The following is a 15,669-nucleotide window of genomic DNA, read 5'->3' on the forward strand; positions in this document are numbered from 1 at the left end:
ATGGAAAACTACTGGCAAAGCTCTGGGAAAACCTCCCAAAAATTGTTTTTAAGACTGCTATACCATTACAGAAGGTGTGACATGCCTGGTCGCTACCTCAGTGGACTAATGTTCCACTACAGGGATGTTTGATGACATAGTCACAGATTTGAAACCCAGCAGGTCCATTCAGCTCTTCATCCTTCCAAGGTCACTAAAATGAGTAACATTCAGTTGGGTGACAACAAACATCTGTTATCGGTGATAGGATGCCCCACTGGAGTGAACTTGTGCTCTATCTAATGTTATGTTATTTGGAAACCTGATGCGATCCCACCTCAGAGGAGGCAGTCCAGCCTGAACTGCTAGATCGCATGCTTCTGCACAAGACCTCAAACAACCACATGCATGTTTCAGCATTATTGGGCCAAATAAGTCAGGTGTAGTTTGGGTTTCTGGGGATAGCAATCTCTGGACTCACATCTGGGCATACCTGTCAATTTGAGGTGACTAATGCAACAGTGAGTGATGGCTGGATGATTTCCAATGACCACTAGCAAATCTCTGGGCAACCCTCCAGCCTACTGGCTTTCAGTCTGACATACCATTACAAAAGTGTGAGATTAAATGCAAATCAGGTATTGTCCTACCATAAAAGGCAGGGAAGTCATGCCACCAAAATGCCAAAATGCCAAGCGTAACGGACGTGACACCACACAACCCTTGACCTCTGATGACATCACAGGAAGTGATGGCACTTGACCTCACCCCGAAGTGACATCACAGGAAGCGATGGAACATGACCTTTCACCCCTTGACAAAACAGGAAGTGGTATCACATAGCATTGTTCCTAAGTACACTACGAAAAATATGGTTACAATATCACTGTTATGCGATATACATTTCATACAACATCTGATCACCATATGTATTGTTAATATCAGTGCGTATAGGCCATTGTGTATGCAAGCAGACATCCAAGGCCAAATGATAACAATGCGTTATTATATAGCACTTATGCTTAAGGGCTTTATATAGAACAAATATAAATACAATACACCCAACCTGTGTTGGTAGTTATTTATCAACCTCAGAAGGACGAAAGGGTGAGTTGGCCTTGCCATGATTCGAACCTGCAACCTGCAGATCACAAACACATCTCATCAGCGAGCGCTCAACCCACTGAGCTATTTTACCAGCTATCGCTGTCTTACCCGGCTATAGTAAAATTAGCAATTTTGTGTCTGAATGTTGTCAAAGTCAGAAAGCAAATTACTCTTGTAGTGGATACCAGTGTTTCGGGAAGATAGCTCAGGGGCAACCTGCTAGCCTTGGAAGCAAAACGACATGGAGCAACATAGGTTCAACACAGGTTCAAACCCTGGGTCTGCGTTTAGCAACCTTGGGTATTAAGCACGTTATAAATAACTTATCATATCATATCATACCATTACATTGGTAACTGATATTTAACAGCAGGCCAGTTCATCTGGTGAAAAGTTGGCCACATGTCTGCGCGGATCTACTTTTCAGGCTTTAGAGGTTTGCAAATTACAGGGTTCATAACTGTGCATTAAAGAATTTAGAGTAGCGCAGGGAAAGCAGCGCACTCACACGGCATCCCGTACTCTGGGCACTCACTACCTCATACAAGCAAACAAACATCCTGAACAGCATGCCATGGAGATAGGAAAGATAAACACATTACAACAAGGCATTAATTATGGCAGAATGAAAACAAGGGCCACTTTATGTGCTGTGGTCAAACATTTCTACACTGCTTTTAGGCACAAGTATTTTGTCAAGTGAATGAGGACACTGAGATGGAATGTCTTGTGATGATCGTGTCAGAGACAACGGCAGAAAAAAACATGCTATAACTGCAGCTTGCAAAAAGCAAACTACATAGGGCCTCATTACCAGTTCGGCAGAATTTCAGAAGGAAATCCTCCAAAAAAATAGCCCTGAGGAATCACTGTTACTGCCACTTGGTCAGGCGGAATCAGGCCCGAACAAGAAAGCCAGCCACACCAGAAACAAAGAGCTACATTGCGCTGGGCACAGACCAGGTTTCTTTTTTAGGGGTAGCAAGGGAGTCCACAGGGGTAGCAAGGGAGACCTCAGGAGTTGCAGGCACGACCCCTGTCGACCCTGAAATGACGTCCCTGATAAAAGGGCTAGTACAGTACAATGATATGACTGCTATGTCATATCAATTCTGCATGAGACTAGAAGCAAGGCCATACCTGCTTCAGCCACATTGGGCTTCACAACTGAGATGTAGCTTCAGACAGGCAGTGGGGACGCACCCCTGGGCATAAGTACCCCAAATCTATGTATGCCACCTGCACGCCCCTGAATCCCACATTTTTCAAACATCTCTAGTGGAGTCCCCACTTTGGATGATAGTAGTTTCTTTCTCTGTGTTATACTCACAGAACTTTACCCTCACACCTTAAGACACATATTGTTTATACATTTAACCCAAAGTAGGATCTTAATGTTCCATTTTCATCGGCAAACTGGAATGCACATTTACCCTATCAATAAGTTAGAAAGCATCGGCGGGTAACACAGCCATTCTGTACTCCAGTAAACGTCCCACAACTCTTATTACGCAACATCCTATACCTACCTGCATTCAGCCCAACTTTGTAAACTGGCTCTGCTCTGCACCTGACCGATTGGCATTGGTGACTATTTTTGTTTGCACTTAGCCTATTTGTTCATGTTAGCCATGTTTTACATTTTGCCAATTGTATAGATTAGGCATATGCTCCCTGCTGCTCTCTAGAATGGACATATTGTATAACATCTACTGTGTTGGGTTCTGATCCCTAAAATGGATTGTTTGGGGTGGGAAATGTACCACACTAAAATGGATTGTTGGGCATGGGAAATGTACCACACTTAGATGGAGTGCTGGTGATGGGAAATGTACCACCCTTAGATGGATTGTTGGGCCTGGGAAATGTACCACACTTAGATGCAGTGCTTGGGGTGGGAAATCTACCTCACTTAGATTGATTGTTGGGCCTGGGAAATGTACCACACTTAGATGGAATGCTGGGAGTGGGAAATGTACCACACTTGCTGGCAGTAAACACTCCAGTGTTGTGGGTGGGAAATGCACCTCACTTTTATGGATTATTGAGTGTGGAAAATGTATCACACTTATATGGAATTTTGGTGTGGGAAATGTACCACACTTAGATGGATTGTTGGGGGTAGGATATGTACCTCACCTAAATGGATTCTTGGGCCTGGGAAATGTACCACACTTAGATGGAGTGTTGGGGTGGGAAATGTACCACACTTGCTGGCAGTAAACACTCCAGTGTTGTGGGTGATATGATATGATATGATATGGTATTTGTAACGCGCCTATACACGAGTGTTTCAAGGCGCGACGAGGCAGGGAGGGGGGGAAACAAGGGGAAGACAGACAAACGATCCTACTAGGCCAGGTGTCATTCAGATCGCGCAAGTGCAGAGGTAATGGGAAAAGGAGAAGTGCAGGGGGAGGAGGTGGGGGCGAAAGTGCAATACAGGGTAAGTAGCGTAATAAAATAATAAATAATAAATAAAAGGGCCAGCTGGTGGCAAGTGCGAGGTAAGTGCAGAGCAAGTGCTGGGAAGGCGGCTGTAGGGATGCAGTGACAGTCCCGCAGTGCAGGCGGAGCCAGGGAGGCAGTGCAAGTGGAGAGTGGCTGGGCCCTGGGCCGAGGTCACAGAGTGGCCCTGATGCAGGTTAAGTGCAGACTTCGAAGGGGAGTTAAGCAGGTTTAGCAGGGGAGAGGGAGAGAGAAGGCAGAAGCGAAGAGGAAGGTTTTGAGGTGCTTCCGGAACCGGAGATGGTTCTCCTCAAGTTTCAGGGAGGCAGGAAGGCTGTTCCAGAGGGAGGCCCCTGCTGCGGAGAGAGATCTGCCCCCAGCTCGTTGCTTCGAGAAGCGGCTGACCATGAGAGAGTTGGAGACGGATGAGCGAAGGGCTCGTGAAGGCAGATATTTAGGAAGAGAGAGTTGAAGGTATTGTGGCCCCAGGCCCCAGAAGGCCTTGTGGACAATGCAGAGGGTTTTGAACTTAATCCTCGCAGCCACTGGGAGCCAGTGAAGAGATTTCAGTCCTGGAGAGATACGGTCCCTGGGCTTAAGGCCAAGGACAAGTCTCGCAGTTCTGTTCTGGATAAGTTGCAGAGGGCGGAGAGTGGAGGCAGGCAGATTAAGATAGAGGCTATTACAGTAGTCCAGCCTTGAGAGAACCAGGGCTCGGGAGACAGTGAGCTTCTGGGGGAAGGAGAGGAAGGGAAGAATACCTCTGAGGAGGTGAAGCTGGTAATGTGACTTCTTAGAGACGTCGGAAATATGAGGAGAGAAGGAGAGTGTGGAGTCGAAGATGACCCCGAGGTGGGAAATGTACCTCACTTAGATGGACTGTTGAGTGTGGAAAATGTATCACACTTATATGGAATTTTGGGGTGGGAAATGTGCCACACTTAGGTGGATTGTTGGGGGTAGGAAATGTATACACCAATGGGCAGGTAAAGAGCCCCATTGGTAAGAGACGAACCACAGTCAGATCCTTATCAGGACCTTCTCATTGTTCAGTAAAGTAGTCTTGGATAGATGCAGATAATAGTATCCCGAATATTCATCAGGCAGCCGTTGGACATATAGCAGTGTTATGCGGAGATAACAGCTCAGGCCAATTAGTGGCTCAAGAGTTTGAGCAACTCACCACTACCATTCGGCCATATGGAACTAGTACAGTGGTCGTAGCAAAAAGACATGCTCTTAAGAAAGCTGAATGGTATGTGAGGAATGCAGGGAAACAAAGAAGACATTGCTAGCCTGTTTAAAGGGAAACACTTTTATGGATAAGAGTTCCCTGAATATCCTTACAGCAAACTATTGAACCCTCCTTAATCATAAAAAGAAGTGCTTCATTCGCGATAAATAGGATCAAATGTTGCTGGCAATAAAGACGGGAGATTCGTCACCCTTCTGGAACTCAGCATCAGATAACCCAGCCATGAGGGACTTGGCTATACATGGTTGTGTAGGTCCTGTTATGGCATTACCATTTTCAGGAATAATATGGAGACAGGAGTGTTAGATTGTCTGACACCTTGGTATTAGTCCAGGGAACTGCTCTAATGGAATAAGAGCAGAAATTAATTTCACCCTAAAAGAAATGTATGAGGCGTTAACATCACAGAAGGGAAGGAACGCCTCAGGCCCAGATGAGATCCCAATTGACTTGTTTAAGGGAGAACCAGTAATCTGGGCCCCGATAGTACAATATTTTCTCAATGCAATAATCAATCTAAAGAGAGTTCTAGAATCTTGGAGGAGGGCAGAAATTGTGTCTGTTTACAAGAAAGCAACCCGGCAAACTATTGTCCAATATCTTTACTGGATGCAACATGGAAAGGTTTTGCAAAAGCTCTGCCCAAACACTCGCAAGGAATCATCAGTCATCTAGAAGCAGGCTTTCAGGCTTGCAAGAGCACAATAGATCAAGGCTTCAGACACTGCTGAATTCTTCAGAAGTACATTGTCCTGAAGAGAATGAAGATATATGCAGTTTACATTGATTTAAAAACCGCTTTTGATAGAGTCCCTCAAGAACAGCTGTGAGAAGAGCTCAGAGGTAGGGATATCACTGGGCATCTCCTTACATTGGTACAGAAGCTATAGACAAATAGTCAAGCAAGCAGCAGTTAAATGGGGCTTGGTAGATGAATTAGCAAGTCCCTTTGATGTCACCAAGGGCGTCAGGCAGGGATGCGTACTGTCCTGTCACTATTTTGTGTTTATAATAACAAGTTCATCCATGAATGATTAGTGAATAGCCAGGAACCACCTAGACTGAGCAAAGATGGGATCCCTGCCCTCTTCTTTGTTGATGAGGTTGAGCTCCTGACAGCAACTCCAGTGGGGCTTAGGACAACCCTGGACAGTTTAAGTGACACATGTAAAGCCATGGGGTCAGAGATCAACATAGGTAAAACCAAGGTGATCTTCAGCCCCAAGCATACAAAGAGCTATCAGTTGAACATCAGCATTGATTGGAGAAGGAGCAGGTATCAATGTTTGACTACTTGGGCATCAGATTTGCAGAAAACTGTCAATGGTCTGCTCAGACTGCTAAAGCTAGCATCACCCTGGAGAGGGGTAGTGGTACCATGAGGAAGATTGCACAGAGGTACGGGTGGGGGGCTGTAACACCGGCCACCGAGATGTACAAAATCCAAGACAAATCTTCACCATTGCACAGAGATGATATGTGGGAATATTCCAAAGTCCAGCATCTAGTTGTGACCGAAAACACATGCTTGTAAAAGTTGCTTTGGCTTCCCCAAAGCTGCCCTAATGCTTTAATACAAATGGAAACTGACTCAAGGCCTATCTCGGATGAGATCGGAATCAGACCTGTGCTATATTGGAACCAGCTCTGGGCATCTAATGATTTATTTAAATACAAGGAATCCCTTGAACATGTATTGACTTTGGAAGGGGGGCGTTCAGTCCCATGGATACAGCAATTAAGGGTTTAGGATGTCATTTAGGGGTCACCAGGGGTCGCAATCGCGACCCCTGAAGTCTCCCTTGCTACCCCTGTGGTCTCCCTTGCTACCCCTAAAAATTAAAAATGAAACAAAATATGTTTTCATTTATATTTTTAATTGTGGCTCCTGGGCTGTGGCCAGCAGCATGTGGCTCTTTGTTTCTAGAGTGGCTGTTTTTTTGGTAGCTATAGCCCGTAAACTAGCTCAGTGGGTTGAGCGCACACTGCTGCAATGGGTGTGTGTGATCTGCAGGTTCGACTCCCGGCAAGGTCAACTCAGCCTTTCATCCTGCTAAGGTTGATAAATGACTACCAACAAAGGCTGTGGGATATTGTGTGTATATTTGTTCTATATATATACAGGTGAGGAGGGATAGCCCAGGGGCAACATGTTTGTCTTGGAAGCAAGACAACGCTGGGCCACACAGGTTTGAATCCCGATCCTGTGCTTAGAAATCACAACGCTGGTATTAAGCATGTTATAAATGAACAAATAGATAATTAAATAAAAAATAGGAAGCACTTAAGCGTAAGTGCTATGTAATAGAACATCATTATCGTTTGGCCTTGGAAATCTGTTTGCATTCACAGTCGTTTGGTAATATGATTCCATACACACTATTAATGATACATATGGTGATCCATTCTTGTATGCAATGTTATCACTTTACAGTGATACCGTAACCATATGTTTTGTAGTGTACTTAGGAACAATTCTATGTGATGCCACTTCCTGTTTTGTCAAGGGGTAAAATGTTGTTATCCATCGCTTCCCGTGATGTCACTTCGGGTGGGGGAAGATGACATCACTTCCTGTGATGTCATCAGGGTCAAGGGTCATGTGATGTCACTTGCGCTACCCCTGGCATTTTGGTGAAATCACATCCCTGTTTATTGATGTCTCTTGTCCTTGGCTCTTTTTGGGATGACCCTTTGTCTATTAACGCTGATCTTGATAAAGTGTCAAGTCCATAGTGAAACATGCACAGTGATCCTGTCAAGCACAAGGATGGAGGCTGCTTGCTTAAACTTATCAATGGCGCCTTCTTATTTGTCATGCAAACTGGACTTTTTTACTGAAGGGTTTTTGGATACTGTCTCACCATTGTGCACCCATTCGCTTTATTTGAAGTTTAGAATGGAAATTTGGAGTGTGGCCAAGTTTTCGTGTTCTTGGAACCACTTTTTAACAATAGCATTTGCCTTGCATGCGGGAAAGGGAAGGAGACGATGACTCATTTCATGTTCTTTTGTGAGTCATTTAGAGATTTGACGGCTGTGTACCTAAAGCCCTTTCTTAATTTTCATAATGTTGGCAGCCTTGACCATGCCATGATTAGGTACAACTCAATCCAATACCTGAAAGTACTTTATTTTCTGGCTAAATATAGTCACTGAGGCTGGCTGCAGAGACGTTTTTTGACAAAGCATGCATCAGTTATTGGGCCTCATTACCCGGTAGGCGGTAGGGGGTTAACAAGCCCGGTAGAGTAAAACCAGGCGTCCTTAGCGGGTCCTGCAAGCAGACCAGGATGCAAACAACGGGCCCGTCATTAACAGGCCCGTTGTTTGCATCCTCTCCATTCCCATTGAGCCCTATAGGGCTCAATGGGAATGGGGATGTACCAGGTCCGGGTTCCCTGAATGGGGAAATACCGGGCCCTCCAAGGTCAGAATGGCCCGGTATTTCCCCATTCAGGGAACCCTGACCCGGTACCCGGAATAGGGGTAGCCATGCCACAAATAAAGGCATGGCTACATCCATTGTTGTAATGAGGTACCTTGTGTTGCAGAGAGTATTTGTCTTGTATCTATGCAATTGCACTTTTTAATGTGTTATACATTTTTAACAATGTATTGTACCATATTTTAATGATATAACATTTTATGTCGATCTATTTTTCTTTACCTAATGACTTATGTCAAATAAAGGTATTGTTGAGTGACTGATTAAGTGTAAGCTATATTTGTGTACCAACTCAATCTTCCTCTTGACAGTCCCCCTCTAATCATGCCTTGCTATACCTCAGCACAGCCCCCAACTACCCCACCTCACTCTTCCTTGTCACAGTTCCCAAGTACACAACTTCAGTCTTCCTCATCACAGACACCCACTAACCCCACCTCGCTCTTCCTCGTCACAGTACACCATTACTAATTCCATCATATCTAGTGGACACAGAAAACTTGAAATACTCTATAAACCCGATGTTGCATAGCTCAATAATAGATATTGATAACACATGATACGATTTCATATATGTTATCAGGAAACATGACAGAATTCCAGGTGGCGGGAGGTATCGCATAAAAAAAACCTTGACATTCAGTGAAAAAGCTTAGTTTGAAGTGACATTAAGGTGAAACAATCTGATGCAATAGAACCCTTGAAATTCAGTGAAAAAACATTAGTTGAAGTGACGTTAAGGTGGCAATTCAACGCTGTAAAACCCCTCAAATTCGGCAGGTGCTAAAGCTGCTCCACCTTACCTATGTGGCCCCCGACATCACAAATGAAGCTCTGATGATATCACATATGATATCACTTATGGCATCATGAGTGACATCACTGGTGCAGCAAATCACGATCAAGTGTGCAAGAAAGAGAGACGCAACATTTGAAAAGTGTGAATCTGCATATAAGGGTTGATTCAGTTTGGTTGGAGTTTGCATTTAAAAATACTGTCCATGTACAACCATGGTAGTCTTTCGCATCAGAGTTCCTCTGTATTGATTGAGCATTCACCATAATGAGAACATTGCACTGCCGTTATCACTCTGTTCTAAAAGCAGTGCCCTATGCAAAGAAGACATTTGAGTACTCTGATTATGACTTTACACCTGTCTGGCAAAGAATACAAACATGCATAATAAGGGGCAGTTTCTGAAGTTAACATATCAACCTATGGCAGACAACCTACTGTCATAACATATCAGATGGTAGGCCTTGACTATGTAAAATATTGAATGCTAGGGCAGGTAGCCTACAACGGTCAACAATGTTAAAAAACACGTTTTTGTTGTGAGGACAGATAGTAATCAGGACTAGAGTGGCGAATGTACGGTATGGAGAACAGTTGTCATCGTTTTAGTGCCAGGATTTGAACCCAGCATTGCACGTTTTTTGGACTATGAACCCATTCATCCTGACCAGTAGCTATGCTGGGTCGGGCTGGTGGAAGTTATAATGTAAAACCTCTGGAGATCCAAAGCTTGATAAATGTTCTGAGGCCTTCATGAAAGACAGGGTATATTCCATCTGTGCTATACGTTCAAATATAGTCACAAATATTTACCCTTTCCTGGTACTTACCAGTAGGGCCATTGAGGAGGTTGCAGCTAATGTCCTGTGTGGTTTCTCATATGATAGAAAAGATTAAAGATTGTGGATTCGATATATAAGCACTGTGCGCTCGTGACCACTCTTAAATTAAGTATCAAAGAAAGGGAAAACAATATCAGTGTAAACTGGCAGAGATCACTCTTGACCCACCACAGCTGGAAAATAATAGAACTAGAGATTTTTGGTGTGGGAAGGTGAGTCGTGCTCAAGTTGATTTAGACAATTGAAATGTTCAACATCAGAAATACGGTATTCCAAAACCAGTGTATTCAAAGAAGTAAGCTGTTTATTCTAGACCCACCCCAACAATCGTTAGTTTCTCATACGATGTCATCACTGATGGTATCTCATATATCTTAAATGGCTAGAGAGTACAGTTAAGTGGGAGGGATGTACATGTTGCAAGAATTGTAGGTTATGGACACACCGTGGCATAAATTCAGTGCTTGGTTAGAGTCAACGTACATGTAGATATCAGGTTGAATGTGCATGAAAATATGGCCTATAAGTCAAAGCCACATGTTGACAGGCACAGTGCAATTTCAATGCATATGTGCAACCTACTGAGAAATGCAAATGTGCATGCAGCTTTCCCAGATATTTTGCCATATCACAGGCACAGTATATTTACATGCAAACTCCAACCACGAGAATCCACCCTCACATGCAGAAACACACTTTTCAAATGCTGCATCTCTCTTTCTTGCACACGTGATCTGCTGTACCAGTGATGGCACTCATGATGCCATAAGTGGGATCATATGTGATATCATCAGTGATGTCATTAGTGATGTCATCTGTGTGCTTAGGGGCCACGCAATGGGGGCATCATAGTTAAGGTGGTGCAGCTTCAGAACCAGCCAAATTTCAGGGGTCTTGGAACGTTAAATCAGGTCCTTAAGGTCACTTCAACTAATGATTTTTCATTGAATTTCAAGGGTTTTGTTGCACTGAACATATTCACCTTAACTGTCCCTCAGCTAAAGGTTTTTCACTGAATACATAAGTAAATGTGTAAATTACATTTTGAAACAATACACATTTATTCAGCGAAAGGCTATTCTTGCATGTCATTTTGTAAACCGTTTCATCTAAAAAAATCAACTTATTAGGATTCATAGCAAAATCGAGAAGAGCCATTTAATATGAGAGACACATTTCAAAATGTTGAATTAAAAATATTTTTGATGGAAAATGTACAATTATTTCTTTATCAAATACGTTTCTCTTTATATTTTCCTGTTTATTTTTTTCCTTCTTTAATGAAGATTACTACTTCATTCAGTGCTCGTAAAGAAGCTGTCCCAGTGCAGCAAAACATGTTAATTGAATACATATGTGTTTGTTATATAATTGTACACAATCAATAAACAAAAGGGGTGTACCCTGAATCAAAGTGATCTCTTCTTTGAACCAACTGAAAAATATGTGCTAAAAAAGAAACTTTGGCTATGTGTCCTGTGAGAAACCTGAAGGTGCCTCCCTAGCTAGTCCCTGGGGGTCTGCCATCAGGTGGCCACTGGGGGTGGACCAGTGAGGGAGGATATCCGGGATGGGTAGCCCTCAGGGAGCGGGAGTGGGACACTGATGGGTGAGACGTGGTATCCCCCTTCTTTCAACACCTTTTAAACATCCTACCACATAAAACATTCAAAAATACAGCCATTCTGACAAGAAAACTTTCACATGACACACCAGAGAACGGACTAACACCAGAGCCATTTACCTGACATGTCCCAATACAATGGTCAGGCAAAGTCAGGCAATTAATCAGAATCACACACACTTGACGGCCCTTTCCCTTCCCCACAAGGATAAAAGGTGCAGCAAGAGAGCACAGTACGAGCAAGGTAGACTGCATGACGAGACAGCTATCCAGGTCCGGCAGTTCAAAAGTAGGAGAAAGGTGGCAAATATGGAGAGGCTGACAAGGAGAGACACTACCTTGCCCTTTCTGATGCAGACCTGCAAAACCTCCGCAGAGGGAATTGTAGGAACGAGGATAATAGCCCAAGCGTGCTGCAATAGATGTCAATGATACACAGAGCGGTTCGACGCTGATAAGCAGGAGCGAGGGAAACTCCTGCTACTGTTGTACCAGCCTTGACTCCAGTAAAGAAGAAAGCTAAGCGGTTCATCACAGCCGGTGAGTTGAGGGGAGAGTCGATAAGAACCAGGTTGTTGTGAATGAAAGTCGCAAAGGGGCAAAGTGAGAAAGTTCAAAGAATTGTAAAAGTGTAAAGAGTAGACCAGCTGCAGAGGGGGACCAGCACCACATGGGTGCTGCTCCAAGAAACTCTGGTTGAGCCCCATCTCAGAAAAACTACAGAAACCAGAAGGCCGTAGGAGAGCCGCCAAGTTAGGTCAAAGTGGTCATACAGAAGGTCAAGCAAAATCCTCGTACAGTCAAAAGCCTTTGACCTACAAACTTGAGAAAGCAAGGGAAGTGAATCCTGCAAACGATTATGAATGTGAAGTGGCCAATAGTGAACGTGACCGAGGGATGCTGACGAGAAGGGGGCAAGTCTAAAGTCCCAAGAAACAGTGTGTTGACAAACGTGAACTCGGTCGAGGGATGTTCACTATGAACTGTTCAAAAAGACATTGGGAATCATTACGAGTCCGGCGGTAGCTGTGCCAGAAAAACCGGCAGGCTGCCACCGGACCGGTAATTCCATTCCGCCTCCGTAATTACCGGAATCACTGGGGCATTACAACCCCGGTGGCCCGGTAATTCTGGAGGCGGAATTCTGTTAAACCCCATTCCCATGCAGTCTCATAGGACTCCATGGGGATGGGGACCATGGAAACACTGGTTCCGTCTATGACAGAGCCGGTGTTTCCATGTCTGCCTGCAAGCGGGTGGTGTTACTTCCGCCAGGTCAGACCTGGTGGGAGTGACACCTCCCGATTGCAGGACTCGGAATCAGCTGGTCCGGAAACAACGGTGGCAGCGGATTTACCGCCACCGTTGTTTCCGGACCGGCTGACTTGTAATGAGGCCCATTGACATTTGTGAAGGGTCTGAGTCCGAATGAGGGAGATCCAGGGGTGAATACATCACCCGAGAAAAGCAAGAGTGAATCTGGTGGAGGGAGGCTGAAAGTAGAGAAGAGGTCTGCGCCCAAAGAGGGGGACCCAAGGGTGAAGCCATCACCGAGAAATACTTAAACAGAACTTTGTGTTTGTTAGTTTGTTTTTCATATGGTAAACCTATCAGGCCCTCTGGGCCAGGAAACCAACCACCGAAGGCCTTGATATTGAAAGGAACTGTTTTAGGATCTAAGCCCAGAAGAGGGAGATCCAAGGTGCGAAAAGCAATCACCAAACATTACAAGGAACAGGGGTCAGCCCGAAGGAGGGGGACACAGGGTTGAAAAGCCCTCACCCTAAGTAAAACCAGCAAACAAACTTGCATTTGTTGCAGAAACTTTTGTTGTTTATTGTTTGAATACTTCAGGCCCTCAAAGGCAAGAGACTTTCAAGAGAAACGAGACTTGGTCATTGAGGCCACTGATAAACTGGAAGAGAACTGTTGACTCGTGTTGGAGAAGCTCGAGTGTGTGCTGTGCTCCAATATCCCACCTTACCCCGTGCTCAAAATGTGGGGAGGTTAGATCCAGGCTACCACATCCTGACATATTATTTGTGAACACTTTTTTCTTTTCTTGAAAACTATCGCAATCTGATGAGGAAGGTGAGCCCCTCCCTGATTTGCAGCATGATCATGGTACCTCAATGGCAGGAATTAACACTCTTTCCCCTGAAATCCCCACAGCCGTCAAACTACTAGAAGTCACTACTACAGATCCGATACCTGTTCCCTCTGACCCTAAAACTTGACAGATTAATGTGTCCATGTTATCTGATTTGACATAAGCATGCCTGTTGTAATCAAGACTTGTAATTTGCCAGAGAAGATGCAGGGCAGCATCTGGTCTGGGGTTGGCATGGATCTAATAGTAAATGAAAATGTAAACTGTCCCTGGGCTCACCCAGTAGTGTATGTTCGCAAGGCTGGCTTCTCGAGGGGTAAGGCTTTGTGTGGACTACAGAATGTCATGGCATACTGCATTGGAGTTTTCTTGCCCTATTTGGATTTGTGCCATCTAGTTCTTTTAATACATTAGTGGCAGCTTTTCTTACCTCTCTTCTGTTCCTTTTATGTGTGTGTGTGTACTTTGAAAGCCTTTGGGATCCCAGGGAACCTGTCGCAAACAAAGAAGATGTTGAAAAGAGGTTGTCCTACTCTATGGCTGGTGAGACTGGGGTTTTTGTAGCGAGGAGTCCAGTGCCAGGGAAGCCCAGCTTGCTAGGGAGTGTGTGAACAAATCATGTAGCCTAGAGCAGTATGAAGGTCCCTTCATATGGAGACGGGACTATGCAATGCCAGTGATGCTTCTGTTCGGTTTCTGCCCTGGCACACGCTGTCATGAACTTGCCTTTTTTAGCGCAGTTCCTGGTTCCGCAGGGCTGGGTCCTATATTGTCACTGAAAGCATCCCCACCCAATGAAAAGACAAGATGGACACCATGCCAGAAGACACCAGTTGGTGAGTTCCCATCCTGCTTGGCCTCTCACATGGGTTGCCTATTCTGAGGTTCCTCTTCGAAGCTGCGCATGGCCAGGCAATGTTTGCAGCAAAGACAGGGCTCACCCTCAAATCCACCCCGTGTTATGTGGTTCCATAAAGCATCTTAGCTAGGTTATCTGGTGCCTGGGTGGTGCCTGTAAGGTGGTGGAGGTGGGCTTTTCTGTGCTTTATCTACTCCTGAAGATTTTAGAATCCCCCTCTGTCTATTATTGATTTTTGTCCCTGGTTGACAAGAGTTCTTGTTGAAGTTAATTTCTGTGTCACCATCAGCCATGCCAGAATCATTCCTTGAATTACGCTTTTGCTCTGTGAAGGTAGGATTTCCTGGGAGGTAGACCATCCCCTCCCCTGATATTCCATCCCAGTGACAGAGGGCCATTGCTTCATGCTGTGTGTCACGCTGTTCATGTAGCTGTTCATGAGCGTAAACCATCTCACTCCTGTTTTCGACTCAGAGCTCTTAGGTTCTTGAACCCTAGAAGGCAGGGCTCTCGTAAGCCAATCAGGAGGGTTGTTCACTGTCAGAGATCCACTGTTCAGGGTGTTCAGCATTACACAGACAACGCAGCTGTGCTGCCAACGCACCTGTCCAAATTGTTAAACAAGCTGAAAAGCACTTGAACTAAACAGAGGCTACCAATGTTTTGAGCAGTTTTGGATCCAACAGATGATTGCAACACATGTGTGGTATCCTCTGCCCTTCCCAGGTCACTGCCTTTCAAGGGATGGTGAGCCAGGTCCGAGTTTATATGGTAACAAATCAAGATGTCATTCCTGGATGACATTGCAGTGTTTAATGTCACTTGTTGGGACCACCAAATCCATCTTTTGAGAGTGCTTGACTCTCTGAAAGGCATACCTGACTATTAGGGTCATCAGGTGACCTGTATGCTACTAAATGTTTGTTGTTTTCCTGACCACATTCTTATCAAATGCATATTTATCCCACAGTCCCTCCTGTGAAAGACCCACTATGTCACTGAGGGTTTCACGACATACAGACCGAAAGAGCTTCTAATGCTTACATGTTTCTATAGAACATATGCATAGCACCGGGAGGCATTTGTGGCATCAATCACTACGTTAATTCTGAAGACCCAACCCAGTATAATGTGGTGGATTTAGGACAGTTTTTTAATCATGCTGTCTGTGCATCTCCTGTGCTAAGAGGGTCTGAGTTTA

General features: G+C 44.6%; 1 long non-coding RNA gene across 2 annotated transcripts in view; it reads left to right on the forward strand.

Moving 5' to 3' along the window:
• The window catches only part of LOC138526528 (uncharacterized), an 80,973-nt gene that overhangs the window by 62,124 nt on the left and 3,180 nt on the right, over window positions 1–15,669 (forward strand). The window lies entirely within an intron of this gene.

This window comes from Ambystoma mexicanum, chromosome 7p (assembly GCF_040938575.1).
Source record: "Ambystoma mexicanum isolate Mex_15411 chromosome 7p, UKY_AmexF1_1, whole genome shotgun sequence".
NCBI lineage: Eukaryota > Metazoa > Chordata > Amphibia > Caudata > Ambystomatidae > Ambystoma > Ambystoma mexicanum.